The sequence below is a fragment of the Mesocricetus auratus genome, unplaced genomic scaffold (genome assembly GCF_017639785.1).
Source record: "Mesocricetus auratus isolate SY011 unplaced genomic scaffold, BCM_Maur_2.0 Super-Scaffold_100003, whole genome shotgun sequence".
NCBI lineage: Eukaryota > Metazoa > Chordata > Mammalia > Rodentia > Cricetidae > Mesocricetus > Mesocricetus auratus.
In genome coordinates this window covers 100,801,759-100,817,089 of record NW_024429188.1, presented here as the reverse complement: position 1 = coordinate 100,817,089, position 15,331 = coordinate 100,801,759, and positions in this window count along the sequence as shown.

Genomic DNA, 15,331 nt, shown 5'->3' with positions numbered 1-15,331 from the left:
AGTTTCCAAGAAGTGCTGGAGCACCAGTAAGGTAGGTTTTCAATTAAAAAGGAACATCTGAGATGTCACTGAGCTGTAGGGTATGTGTTTGGTATGCAACAAGTCCTACCGCCATCTCCAGCACACACAGAGAGGGACACAGGCTGTGGCAAGCTCCCCCTGCCCCAATACCTGAAACCAACTTGTTCTTTGTTTGCTTTATTTTAAGACAAGGTCTTCTTATATTGCCCAAGATGACCCCAAACTTATAATTCTCCAGAGGCTTCTCCTGACTGCTGGCATTACGGGAATTCACATCATGCCTGCCCCAGATTCTTATTTTTTTAACAAATCAAAACAATGCTTTTTTTATTTTTACCAAATCCTTGATACTAATTCCATGTTTAAACCCGTTTCTTTGCTTTCAAATTGTCCAAATAGTTACTTGTAGATACTTCTCACTCCTGAAGCTAGGACCGAGTTTTCAACCCTTAAGCCTCTCTCCCATGTCATAGCCTATTCTGACTTTTCTCCTTGCTTTTGTTTCCTGCATGTTGCCATTCCTCCTTTAACATCCTTAGTGACTCCCAGCTACAGTCAGTAAGCTTAATTTCTTTGTTCAAATTCCACCAATTCAAGAGGCTTAAGAAAACAACAGGTTAATCCCAGCACTCAGGAGGCAGAGGCAAGTGGCTCTCTGTGAGTTGGCAGCCAGCCAGCCTGGTCTACAGAGTGAGTTACAGGACAGCCATAGACTACACAGGCTACATAGACAGACTTTCCCTTGAAAAATAATAAATAAACAACAGTATACACCTAGTAACCCAGCTCATGAATGGGGGAGGGTAAGGTAGGGTGACTGCTACTTTCTCTGTAAACCAAAGAGCAATGTGGCTGAACACACCTGTACTTTTAGCTGTTTGGGAGGTCGAAGCAAGAGAATCCAAGGCCAGTGTGAACAACAAAGTCAGACTCCCATCTCAAAATGAAATTGGGCTGGGGTTATAGATCAACGGCAAGGTGTATGCTTGGCATATGTGAGACTCTCGGTCCCAGCTCCAATGCCACAGGAAAATAGGATGCATGGATATCAACTCTGAAAACTTAAATGACTATTTATTTATTTTGTTTTTTGAGACAGGGGTTCTCTGTGGCTTTGGAGGCTGTCCTGGAACTCGCTCTGTAGACCAGGCTGGTCTCGAACTCACAGAGATCCGCCTGCCTCTGCCTCCCGAATGCTGGGATTAAAGGCGTGCGCCACCAACGCCCGGCTTAAATGACTATTTATAAGAAGATATTAACCTGTGTGGAAAGATACTTTCACCAAACTTGGGCAGTCTAAGACCCTGTTGCTTCCCCAAATTGTAAAAACAAAAAACAAACAAACAAAAGACCCTCTTACCCACTGTCAAGAAGAGGTCCAACCTTTTACAAAGCATTTAGGCTGGACTTACAGGACCATAAACATCTATACTGCCACTTAACCTTTTAGTTCAGTGTCTAGGAATCACTTCAAGGGAATAGTAAGTGGTGTTAGTGAAAAGACTTTATATGCTCATGCAGGGTCATTGTGGTTTCAGTTTTTAACAGAATCACTGACCTCTAAAAGTGAGGATATTTTTAGTTAAACTAGTGATGCTGAATTCACTAGGCATGGTCTGCAGCCACTAAAATAATGACTATGAAGTCTACGCTTAGAAATGCTTCTAATTGTGGAAAGCAAGGTATGTGTGTGTGTGTGTGTGTGTGAGTGCACGTGCAAGCACCCTTGCACATTGGGCAATGTCTAAAAACAGCAAATGGTAATTATGAATGAATAGGGTTTTCTTTCTTTTCCTGCTTTTCCAAGTTTCTGTAATGTAGCCATATTCTTGTTTTATATACTTACAATGTTCCATATGTGTGCTTGTGTGGTGTGTGTGTTGGCGAGGGAGTTCCATGTACGTTCCTTTTACAAACACACATCCTTGGAAGCAAGGCATTCTGAACTAGGCATCCCTCTTCCTTTGGCTGTTAAGCAGTGGCCCTCAGCTATTGTGTTAGCAAAACCATCCAGATCCCCCACGGAGAGTCTTTGCTGATGTTCTGTTTCTCGGGGCCCTGTGTTATGGAATAGACTAGTCCCTTAAGCCAGAGACTGGAAGCTGGAGAGTCTGCTCTTCTTGGACCTCTGCCGCTGGAAGCCCTAGTGGAATCTCAGGCTTGCTATGGAACACCTGGAGGGAAGGAAATGGGAGGCTAATGGGAGTTCTGCCTCCGGGGCAGTGTCCTTTAGATGGGATCTGTAAGGGAAAGAAATGGCAGTTTGCCCCAGCACTGCATTGAGGGAAGAGAAGTTCAAGCAATGCTAGGGAAGAAAAGACCCTGTCGATAGGCTCTTTCTAGATGAATTGGCCAAAAACTTCCCAGAAAGAAAGTTTTAGTGGCAATTTAGAAAACTGAAAGAGGCGATTCAGGGGTGTGTGTGTGTGTGTGTGTGTGTGTGTGTGTGTGTGTGTGTGTTTTGCAATGATTAGGAATTGGGGGTTTCCTTTAAAGTGTGGACTGGATTCCCAACAGAAAGGAACTGGATTGTGTCCCTTGTGTTGTAGAAAAGAAATAGGAAAGGAGAGAGTTGCCTGAGTGTTACCTAGTATGTGGCGGACACTTGAAAGCAGTCTCCCTTTTCGTCTTCAGGGTGCCCCAGACAGAAAAGTACTATTGCCATTGACTTACAGAGGAGGAAACTGAGGCTCAGAGAACTTCCCCAATATTACAGGCTGCTTAGTGACAGAAGCAGAAGGTAGAATCCTGGCTTGACTCAGCCATCTGACTCCAGTTTCTGTGCCCTTTCCTCTATGTCAAGGCCTAGACCTTTCTTTTGAATTTGAGGAAGCTGAAAGCCAGGGACAGGAAGTGGTTACACCTTGTTATATAGCTCATCTGCTAGGGGCAGGACTTGTAGGGAAGTCGTCTGATTGCCCAGCTGTCTGCTTTTTCCACTTCCTTCTAGGTACCAACCACCTATCTATTCCAGAGTTTGCCTTTCTGAGGCAATTCTGGTTAATTGGGAAGCCCAAAGCAATGCCTCTCGGGATTGTTTGCCCTTTGGGATTTATTTGTTTATTGTTATTAGCTTCATTATGATTTTTAGTTCACTTCATTGTTCACTTCTGTATTTCCTCCTGGGCTGAGAAGCATTTGTTGAAAAACATTATTTTTGAAATAAAGGCCATGTAACTGAATACATAAAAGCTGTTTGCCCTGGAGCTTTATGTTTGAAACTGAAGTCTGCCCGACCATTGAGCGCATTATCTGGATGATATCTAATATCTCCACTTTAGAGTGTGAGAATGAGCCCTTTTCTTAAAAGAAAAAAATCAGAAAGGAATATTGACCTTCCTAATGTTTCCCAGCACAAAGGAATCTGTCTATTGTCGACAACTCCAAGACAGAGCAGACTCAATACCTTGAAAATCTGGAACCTTCTGCTGTAGAAATAGCATGTTATTTTCCTTGCTTCCAATCAAGGGGAAAAGGAATTGTTGACAGATCTCAGAGTTTGTCTGCCCTCTTACTGTCCCCACAAATGCTACCGTGCTACCCACAAGTCATGAGTCCTGTGTTTTCATGTGAAGAATTTTGAAATGTTCTTGAAAATCATAGAGGAGAAGAGAAACAAATTCTCCTGAAAATAGACCAGGAAAAAAATGTAAAGACCAAAATTAAATAAAAAACAAATAAATAAGTAAAAAACACCCCAAAACCATGAAACCGCCAATGGGACTTCATAGTAACTTTTCTGGCGTAGCCTTGCCACCTTGTTAGTTACAGAAGCACTTTTAGCTCTGTCCCTGTTTTTCATTTGTTTGTTTTGTTTTGGTGTTGTATGATAAGGTATGTACCTAAGGCCATAGAGTAAACTGCCTTGCTTGGATTTCTAGTTACCTTTTCACTTCTCAGGATCAGCTAGATCTAAATATCTTGCTAGGTTTGGGGAGTGTAACTCAACAGTAGAGTGACTTACCTAATGTTTGCAGGGCCCAGTTCTATCCCCAGTGTGTTAGATAATAAATAAGTACCATATTTTAATCTTAACGAATTTCTGCCTAAAACATATCATCTCCAGGAAGGCGAGCATGCTAGTTGTCTTGTGTCTTCAGTAGCATTATATTAGGTACTGTTTAGCTTACAGTCAACTACCCACACCAATACTTTTCCCGGATGATTATTTATTTCCAATTTTGAGTTTTAAAAGCCTCTAATTTTGTGCCATTTTAATTTTTTACAGCTATACAATAGATTTCGATTACATCAATCATCCACTTTGCCCTCTTACTCCTCTCTACTCCTGGGTTCCCCAAACACACCCCCTCCAAACTTTATGTCCACTTTTTTAGTAACTACTGAACCCAGTTAGCACTTCCTATATGTGTGTGAATAAGGCAACATCTGTTGATACATGGGCATTGATAGAGCCTCGAATTTGTTTTGTAGCCAAGGATGACACTAAATCTCTTAGTCTCCACCATCCAGATGCTGGAGTGTAGTTTATTGAGGCTGGACTTGGGACCCTGAACTCCATGCTGCTCCCACTGAAGATCATGGTGCACTGTGGCATGACTCTGATTCCTCTTGGAACAACCTGCTCTTCTCTTCTTCCTTCTTAGCTAGTGACTGCTGAACTTTTCTTCATCTCTTTTCTTTTGTTTCCTTTTGGAGGTAGTGACTTTTTGTTTGTTTGATTGGTTGGTTGGTTGTTTTTTGCTTTTTTTTTTTTGACACAGGGTTACTCTGTGTAGCCCTGGCTATCCTAGAACTCACTCTGTAGTCCAGGATGGCCTTGAACACAGAGATCCTTCTAGTTTTTCTTTTTCTTGAGATAGGATCTTACTCAAAAGAAACCCACACTGACTTGGAAATCACCACTTGTCATAGACTAGCCTCAAATTCACATTGTTCCTCCTGTCTCAGCCTCCCCCCAAGTTCTGGAATCACAGGCATGAGCCATGATGCTCAGCTTTCTGTTTTATCTTTTATTTACTTTTTATGTCTTCCCCAGGAACCTTCCCCTGTTTCTGTAGCCAGAGAGCAGTATTCCCTCTTCTACTCTGAATATGTCTTCTGACCACATTGCCTTGAAATTTCTTATAGAGTTGCAGGTGGAGCTTAGTGGAGAAAAAAGAAACCTGCTTGAGGACCTGGGTTCCATTCTCAGCAATGATGAAAATACAGAACTTTTTTTTATAAACCGATGCACCATGGCTATGATGTGACTTCCTTGAGGGCAGAAACTAGGTCTTGGTAATTTCTGAACTATAGGACCAGGAATCACCCCTACTCTCCAGACTGTAAACATTGGTGTGTTTTGCCCTAGTCTTTCCCTGCGTCATCAGTAGGCTCTTGGGCTTTTGGAAAGTCAGAACATCTTCATAAAGCAGCAGTAGACAAGCTCTTTAGTGGGATTTAGGTCCCTTGGGCTGGTTATCTGGGACTTCACAGCGCTTCAGAAGAACTGAGCAATGGGCAGCCACCATTGCTTTCCATTTTTTTTCCATTGCCAGGGGGACGGGTCCTCTTTGGGTTTCAATCTCATGCCCGCCCTTTCTTTTACTTTCCTAAAACTCTTCTCAGAAGGTAAATTCTCGAATAGGGACACTGGAAAGTTCACTCGACAGGAGTTTGTCCAACACATTCCAAGCACCCATAAAACACAGGACCAGGTGGGGACTAAATAAGTTGTTTGAGTGCTCGCCCAGCATGCACAAAAGCTCTGGATTCCATCTTCAACATTGCATGAAATGGATGTGGTGGCCTCCACCTATTAATTTCAGCACTTGGGAGGTAGAGTAAGCAGGATTGGGAGTTTCAAGGAAATAATGAGTTCAAGGTCAGCCTGAGCTACTTAAGATCCTGACTCCTTTTGCTCCTCTGCAGAAGCCGATGACCAGAGTCCACTTCTTCCCTGGGCACTGCCATGCCACAGTTCCTGAGAGGGGGTAGGGCAAGCGAGAGCCAGGATGGGAAGCCTAATTGTCTCCCACATATTCTCCCTGTTCCATTTGCTCAGCTAAGTAGGAGCCAATGCCTCATCTCTACACTTATCAGAGGTAGTCCCCACCTGTGCTCCCCACCTGCCACCATTATGGTGATTGTGTCCCCATTCCTTTCTTTTTGTGTTTTCGGAGCGCTCAGGTGGAAAACCTGAGCCCAGCCTGTCTGACACTGCCTGGAAAGACTCCCACAACAAAGGACCCCCTGGGCCAGCAGGAGGGAGAAGTTCTCTAGGAGACTTACTCCCACTGTTCACTGGGTTACCCCTTTGGATAGCTCTGGATAGTGCATATATGCAGGACTCAACTCTCTGTGCCCTCCTGGTTTCTCTAAAAGCCCAGGCCATCGCATTGTCTTCAGTCATTTGGAAGTTGGAACCCTCACGCTACCTTTCAAATCCCCAGCCCCCTTTGCTCCCAGTAAATTTAAACAACTGCCTGAGAGGGTCTAAACTCCCCTTTGTGCTATAATTAGGCTGGAACAAGGCTCACCCCGGGACAGAAATACTGTAAGGGGGCGGGTATAGACCGCTGCTGGTCCCCACAGTAGGGAAGTAACGACCTTTTGAATGGGAGGATTAACACATTAGCACATAGATTCCTGCTTCCGGGGAGGGTTGGATCCTAGGATAAGAGTTCCAGCCTGGATGGGAGGGGGAAGTCAAAGGGGGCAGCTATGGCCTCTAAAGACTTTGTGTGTTCCTGGGAATCTGTGTGTGTTGGGGGTGGGGGAAAACACAGGAAGAGTCAGATAAAACACCAATCAGATGAGCACAGCAACTCAAGCCCTTCCCATGGCAACAGACCAGAACACAGAAATCTGAAGCACTTATTGGCATCTTCTTCTTCCCTATGGGACAGTGTTGGCCAGTGGGCGTGCTATGGTGAAGCCCATCGGACACAGGTGCTGAAGTGATGGGCAAAGGAGTCACGGAAAAGCAGTTGTATGGTGTTGGATAGATGCCTACACATCTCACATCCGTACCTCTGTTTCATCATTACCATAAGAGTACACAAGATATGTCAGGAAAGGCCCAGATGCAAAAAAGTACCACTCAGCCACCCTCAAATATCCCCTCTGTTATACACACTCACAAGATTCTGCACTGAATCTCATCTTTTTGTTTTGTTGTAGTGTGGGGATAGAACCCAGATCTTGTACATGTAGACTAGTTGGACTCCACCTCTCAGTATCACCTTTGATTAGTCATTTTGATCATATCCATTATTATGGGAGGCAGAGTAGGTATTTCTATAGCCACCCCCACCCTAGCTCTCCTTCCAAGGGATCAGCTCTGGAATATGGCTTTCATAATTTCAGCGATCAGCTGAGTCCTGTCCATGTCTAAGGGCTCTTGGAGAAGCCCTCAAGGGCCACAGGGAAGATGATGCTTGCTAACTGAGAGAAAATCAACAAAGCAACTCCTGCTCTGTACCCACTCGTGGAAGTGTATTGACATGGGTCCTGAGCCAGCAAGAGAGGAAGCAAGGGACCCAGGTGAAAAGCTTAGTTAAATTATAAGATAGAGAAAAGCTGGGATATTCCCAGTATTAGAATACTCCATGTGTTTTTTTTTTCTCTTTTGTTTTATCTTTTCTGAGTCGGTCTGTCTCTGCCTCTCTCTGTGTGTGTATGTGTCTGTCTTGTTTCTCTTTCCCTCCCTCTCTATCTCTCTGATACAGACTCTCACTCTACAGCCCAAAGCAGTCTTGAATGAACTCTTCCTTCCTCAGATTCCCAAGTACTAGGATTACAAGAGAGCTCAAATGCAACCAAACATCTGTCAAGTATTTCCTCTTTATTTTTTTACGTTACATTTATTTCTTTGATGGAAGCACCACAGTCCATGTGTAGAGATCAGAAGACAACTTGTGGGCATGCAGGTCCTGGGACTTGAACTCTGGTCATCAAGTTGGGCAGTAAGTACCCTTTACCCACTGAGTTACCTTGTCAGCTGCAAATATTCTAATTTTAAAGGAGAAGATTAGAGAGGAGGAGGGACCTTAAAAGAAGGAACCTGAGAAACCTTTGAAACTAGGCCCCATCCATCCTGTAATTTTAGCACTGGGGAGTCTAATGCAAGTGTGAGGTTAATATGTGCTTCATAGTAAGTTCAAGGCCAGCCTGGATGCACAGCAAAATCCTGTCTCAAAACAACAAAAATTAAAACAACAAACAAATGAATCTAACAATCACAAAGATCTTTCTGAAACCACACATAGACAACACTCAGGAAAATCTGAATTGTTGAGTTACCACAGAAGCCACCTGTTCCTATAGCCCTGGAGAAAGATCTAGAGGTAGAAAAAGACATCTCAGCCACATGTGTGTGGCTTAATGACCAGAGAGGATGAGAGCCAATGGAGGTTTTGGAGTGGAGCCTTTCTTGATCTTCTAAGGCTGTAGACCTTCCACCAGCCTATGAGAAATGCTTTTATGACTTTGGTACCCTCTTTTTGGTTCATGATGGTCAGAAAGAGAGACTGTAGGTCCCAGATTCCTTACCTATAAACACCTGCTCTGCCCAGTGGAGCTGTGGCACCCAAGTTTACAGTTTTATTTTTCCAGTGCTGTGGATAGAACCCAGGGCCTTATGAATACTTGGCACACAATTTGCTAGACACAGAATAACATCTTAAACCAGGATCTCAGATTTCTATTGGAATCCTGACTTTGTTTTGAGACAGGATCTCACGTAGCCCAGGCTGGTCTTGAACTTGCTGTAACCAAGAATGACTTTGAACTCCTTGTCCTCTTGTCCCCACCTCCCACTTCCCACCTCCCCGGTGCTAAGATGGCTGGAATGTGCTACCGAGGCCAGGGTTGGGCATTGGATCCAGAGCTTTGTGCATGCTAGGCAAGCAATCTACCAACTGAGCTACCCTCCCCAACCCCAATTTTGACCCTTACCTGCCACATGTGTTCCAGAAGTGCGCTGAGTCACTGCTTTAAGCACAGGTTCATGGAATTTTGCTTTGCAGATTGTCAATAGATCGCCTCTCCCTGCCAATGTGAAGTGTTATTGGGAGTAGGGTATGGGATTGAATGCTTTCTCTGTGAGGAACACACATTAGCTGGCCAAATATACTTAAAGCTGGGGGGAAATTCAAGATGGCTCGAAACCTGTCTCTTAAAATGCACAGCTCCATGTTGTGTCTATGAGGCTGGAATGGCTGAAATCTGCTTTGTGACTAGTCACTCTTTCAGGGGAGTGGTGATTTGTTGGGAGCAAAGGTCAAGAATGCTAATTTCATGTCTTTTGCTCATAGAGTACCTTTAGGGGACTGGTACACTGGTGAAAAATGGTTTGGAGTTCATACATCTTGTATTTCCTTGCCAAGCTTGCTTGGTGGCTCTTCTCCCTTGGGGCAGAGGAATGGACTTGTTCTGCAGAGTAGCTAAACAGGTGGGCTGTAGGACCTGCCTGACACAAGACAGCCCTACAGAAGGAAGGGCTGAGGGGTGGGGGTGGGGGGTGGGGGTGGGGTGGGGGGCAAAACGAGAGCATTTCAACTTGCTGCAGAAAAGTGCCCAGTCTCTAGGCTCTAGTCAGTCTCTTACCCAAGAGGCCCAACTCTGAGGCCTGCACTTTGCTTTCTAGGGGAAGAAACCCAGCCCGAAGTGGTGACTCACACCTATAATCCCAGCATTTAGCCTGGTCAACATAGAGAGTTCCAGGCCAACTGGAACTATATACTGAGGCACAGTGGAAAACAAGCAAACTAACAGCCTCCCCTCCCCCGCCCCTTATTCCAGCAGGATCTCACAGTCAGTCACATTGAATCATGAGCTCTTAGGGCTTTGGAGTTTTGCAAATTTGAGCAAGGAAGCAGGATGTGTGGCTAGGAGTACCTCATCTGAAACATAGCCACTTCTCTGCCAGCAAAACTGACTCCTTTAGCAGGCAGCCTATTTACATTTTACATTTTAACAGCAAAAAGCTCTTCCTTATCCAGAGGTAAAAACCTGCCTTCTTGTAACTTCTCTCAGCTCCTCTTTTAAGCACCAACTGTGGGGGTGGGATGGGGGCAGGGCTGGGGAGGGCAGCAAGATGGCTCAACACGTAAATACACTTGCCCCCGAGCCTGAAGACCTGAATTCTACCCCCAGACATGAACACACATGAGAGAACTGACTCCCATAAATTGTCCTCTGACCTCCACTCACAGCATGCGAATACACACTTCCTGCCACACACACAGAGGAAATGAAATAAATCTGTTTCCTCCTGCCCAACAGGCCTGAGGAATATTGTTTTCCAAGTCAGATTCAGGACTTGCTTGCTATGATGGGCTTTAGGTGGTTGGATGCTCCTCCTTCCTATGCGTCTGTGAGCGAAGGAAACTGAGGCTGTCTGGGGATAGGGCAATCCCTAAGGCTCAGAGTCCTCAGTGGTTCTGCTAGGATGGCCTCCTGACTCCAAGTATGCTCTCTTCTGCTTCTTGCAGATCAAAAAACTGTCCTTGGGGCTGTTGAGACGGCTCGTCCATCAAAGGTGCTGGGCAGCAAGCCCTCTTGACCTGAGTTTGATTCCTGGGATCCACAAGGTGGTGGAGGGTTGGACCAGAACCCCACACGTTTTCCTCCGACTTTAATGCAAGTGCTGTAGCATACAAGAAACCATGCTCCCCACGCACACACAAATAAATGTAATATATATTTTTAAAGTCTACCAGGAATTGCCAGGGTGCTGTGCTTTAGCTAATATGGGAAAGCAATCCCTAAGCCTGCAGAAGAAAGTGTGATCTAAAACCACCCATAGAGTTCGTGTCTTTGCTGTGGTGGTGCTGGTGGTGGAGGAGCATCCAAAAGATGCTTTCCATATTCAATTGTATCTGAAAAGGTCAGGCTTTGCAAAATATAGCCTCATCCGCCTCACCCCCACTCCTTTGGCTCCTGTCACTTTGAACAGGCAGTTTGCTGTCAAAGACTCAATTTCACAGAAGGTAATCTGGGCACATGCTGGAGAGGTAATTACATCCAATCTATGGAGGGAGGTGACAGAGCACCCCCACCTCCTGGGTACCTCCCCCACCCCCATCTGCTCACAGCTTGCCTCTCCCTACTCAACTGCCCTTGGCATACTTAGACACTGTGGTCTCTTTCTGTGCAAACCAGCTAGCCAGGAGCAGTCATCAGTGAATGCCACTTAACACAAATTCAGCTGTTGACCAAGTCCCCAAGGTCAGATAGTCAGCAACTTCTAGAGAGGTCTTGCCATGACTGAGTACTGCTCTGGTGGCAGTGAGAGGGAGAGGCAAACAAAAGGAATAAAAGGAGCCAGGGGCCCTTGTCTCCAGTGGGTTTACAGGCCTAATTAGAGACCGCCAAGCAATTCTCTCAAGAAAAGACTCAAGGATACTTAAAAAACCACATACAAGTGGGTGTGATAGGGAGGGAATGAGAAGAGCCCAGCAGTGATTCTAAGTTCCTTGAGGGGAGAACCCTGCTTTTGTGTGTCCGGAGGAAGGGCCTCTCCACTGCCTCATTAACTTCTGGCTTGGATGAATTACAACAGACCTCAGGCTCCCTAGCCTCCTGCTCCTTCCCTAGAGGGCCTCAGGCTCAGGTTGACAAATACCAACACTGGAGTGGCTTCCCATGGGGGAAATTTCCACACCTTCCTGACTGACCCAATAGGCTTTGGGGGCAAAGTATCTACTCAGAGTTGAGCTTTGTGGACCAGGATAAAAATGGTGAAGCCTCCTCTTTCTTTTTTCACTTTCTTCCCTTTTTTTGAAACCGTTCTACACTCCTTGAAGTTTTGTTTTTGTTTTCGGTTTTTTTTTTGAGACAGGGTTTCTCTGTGGCTTTGGAGGTTGTCCTGGAACTTGCTCTTGTAGACCAGGCTGCTCATGAACTCACAAAGATCGGTCTGCCTCTGCTTCCCTAATGCTGGGCCTAAAGGCGTGCACCACCAGCAGCCAGCTCTCCTTGAATTTTTGTCTTCTTGCTTCCGAGTTGGTATTCTAACCATACTCCCCTAAGCTTGTTTTATGTGGTGCTGAGCACTGAACCCAAGCTACATGTACATGCTAGGCAATCACTCTGCCAACTGAGTCACATTGCCAGCCCTGAAAGCTTCCAATGACCTCCTGCTTTATAATTACAATAGAAATAATAATTATTGCAGCTGCTATATAGGACTCTATGCCTGCCATTTTATCTTGAGTATGCACTTAATATTTGAGATAAACTATTCCAGTGGAAATGATGGCTTTCAAAGTAAATGAAGACAATTAAGATTCTGTATTAACCTGTAGGTGGTGGTGCTTGCTTTTAATTCCAGCATTTAAATGACGGTGACACACACCTTTAATCCCAGCACTAGGGAGGCAGAGGCAGGCAGATCTCTGTTCATTCGAGGCCAGCCTGGTCTACAGAGCAAGTTACAGGACAGCCCCAAAGCTACAAAGAAATCCTGTCTTGAGAAACCACCACCAACAAAACAAAACAAAACCCAGATCTTGTAAGATTGTTGTTCAACCCCGTCTTTCTATAGCAGAATGTTTTCCCAGTTGGAATTTAAACTACTGTTTGCATTGCTAGATACTTAGACAGATGCATCATGGCCTTTTGTTTGTTGTAAGACAGAGTCTTGCTTGAGAGCTCAGACTTGGTTTAATTGATTATGTATCTCAGGCTGGCCTTGAACTCTCCATCTTTCTGCTGCTGCTTCCTGAGTGCTGGAATTACAAGGTATGCAGTCAGCTCCTTCTTGTATATTTCGTTTGGCAGCAAGCACTTTTACCCATTGAGCCATCTCACTGGTCTTGAAAGGGACTATTTTTGTTCCTGTTTTGTACCCAAGTAAAATGATGCTGAGAAAGGTTAACTTCCCCAAGGTCGCTTATGAACAGAAGGGCAGAGTAGTGGGTCAAGAACAAGCTTGTTGGTCTACTCTACTGAATTTCACTGTAGCAATTTCACTGAGCAGGAAGCGGCTACTCCAGTCACAAGTCATCCTAAACTGCTTTTACCTCTCTGTGAACCAGAGGAAGAGCCTGTGGATGGGAAGTCCTGCACTGTATCAGGAAGGACCATGAGTCTCACCCCATAGGCACTGGATTAATCAGGTTTAGGTTGGTGCCCAAAATACAGCCTTGCACCAGGAAACCTGGCTGGGGTCCTTCAATGTGGCCAAAGGATTGACTTTTTGTCATTTCTCTGAAACCTAGTGATACTAATGACCTCTTTCTCTTTTGACACATAGGGTATCATATGCTAGACCTATCTGACAGCAAAGAACTGAGCCTAGGGACTCTCTGAAGTCCCTTCCAGGGCCTGAGTGACAATGTTCCAGAAAGCTGCGGGGCCCTGGGATCAGGCAGCCTTCCTGGGACCAGGACCAGAAGCTGTGGCTAGACTCACATTCTGCTTAGGAGGCAGATGCAAGATGGTGCCACCAGAATAGGGGGGGGGGCACCGTCTATATTGCTGCTCCTTATGCATAATGGATCATAATTATAATACTTGGAATGTATGTGGGGCCTGCTTCCCAGAAGCTCCAAGCTTAATAGAGTACTTTAGTTTCTCAGTCTCTCACACACAGAGGCACACACACTTTAAAGAGCAGGCCAAAAAGTGTTATAAATAAAATTCTAGAACATGAGTGGGAGGAAAAAAACAGACAATTTTCAGTGGCAGAGTTGCAAATGCACCAACTCCTTGTGGAGTGCCGACAAGCCCCAGTTGTGCTATGGATCAGGCTTTCTCTTTTCTTTGTCAATCCTGTGTTAAATATGCCACAAATGCTGTTGCTTTGGCGATAAGGCTGACAGTAAGGGAAGGAAGGCAGTCTCTGTGACCTGGTGGGTGTCAATGGCTTGGCCACTGTGGCAAGCATCCTTCCTTCCACACAAACCTATGATACTGATGGAAAGATTCGGCTCATAGTTCATTTGCCCCTTCCTTCCTCTCTTCCTTCCTCCCTCCCTCCCTCCCTCCCTCTTTCTCTTCCTTCCTTCCTTCCTCTCCTCCCTTCAAGCTCTAATGTGTCACACTCTTTCCCTCTGCCATCTCAAACCATCCTTCTTTCTCAGGAGATTCAAACCCTTCAATATTACAAAAACAATATCTCAGATGGCCAGTGGTGACATATCTTTAATCCCAGCAGTGGGAAGGCAGAGGCAGGCAGATCTCTGTGAGTTCGAGGTCAGCCTAGTCTAAGGAATTCCAGGACAGCCAAGGTTACAGAGAGAAAAACCCTGTCTTAAACGAAACAAAACACAGTACCTCATAATGCTTTCAGTAAATTTATGATTTTTGTATTCCCAGCTATCCTTGGCCACGAGTGGCTTGTGGGCCTTGAACTGGATATACGTGCAAGGTTGAAGACATTTTATTTTTCTGGTATGACCTCACTCTTCCACCTGCCCCTTTGAGGCCCCTGGGTTATAAATACCTCCTGTGGTCTGGACCTGCCCACAGTGACCCCACCACACACTGCCTATCAGGATCTAACACACACTGCCTGCCTTGTGAGTTAATGTTTACGTTGTTTCCAAGGCTGGATGCACTTGGAGGACAGAACCCATACTGTGACTTATTCTTTGTTCAGTATGTATGCTCAATATGTGACTTTATTCTAAATTTCAATTTTATGGGCATGTCCAGGAGGTGTTCCTTGCTTTATGACTTTTATCATTGTTCCCTGTGGGTGGTGGTTTATGGAAACATCTTTCTTTTCCTTTTTAAAATAATGTCTCATGTAACCCAGGCTGGCTTATAACTTCTATATAGTAGAGGTTGGCCTTGAACTTCTATTCCTTTGGCTTCCACTGCTAGAGTGTTAGGAGTATAGGCCAGCACTACCATGCCCAGTCACAAAGTACTGGGAATGGTACCCAGGGTTTCACTGTGCTAGGCAAGCACTCCATCAACTGGCCTACATCCAATTCCCTGCCAGGTCTTTTTGAGACAGGTTCTCACTCAGAATTCCAGGCTAGCCTGGAACTATATGACTCCAGCCAGTCTCTAACTTATATTTTCCTGCCCTCTTGTCCCTGCCTCCCAAATGCTGGGATTATAGGCATGAGGTCCTGTACCAGGCTTCTGGCTAGTTTGAGTACTTGAAGTGAATCAAGTAGCTGTACATATGACTCATAACTCCTGTGACAATCTCTATTCTTCCCACCCCCTTGGTTTTGGTTTAGAGATGTGTTGGTGAAAGGACTGCTAAATTTCATGCCAAGGTAACATTTTCTAAAATAACACTTGAGCCAACTCCATGCAGGAAGACACAGGGATGTTGTTAGGAAGTCCAGAGACATTTTCATGAGCCTCTGCATATTACAAGCAAAAGAGCTGGTAAAAAAGA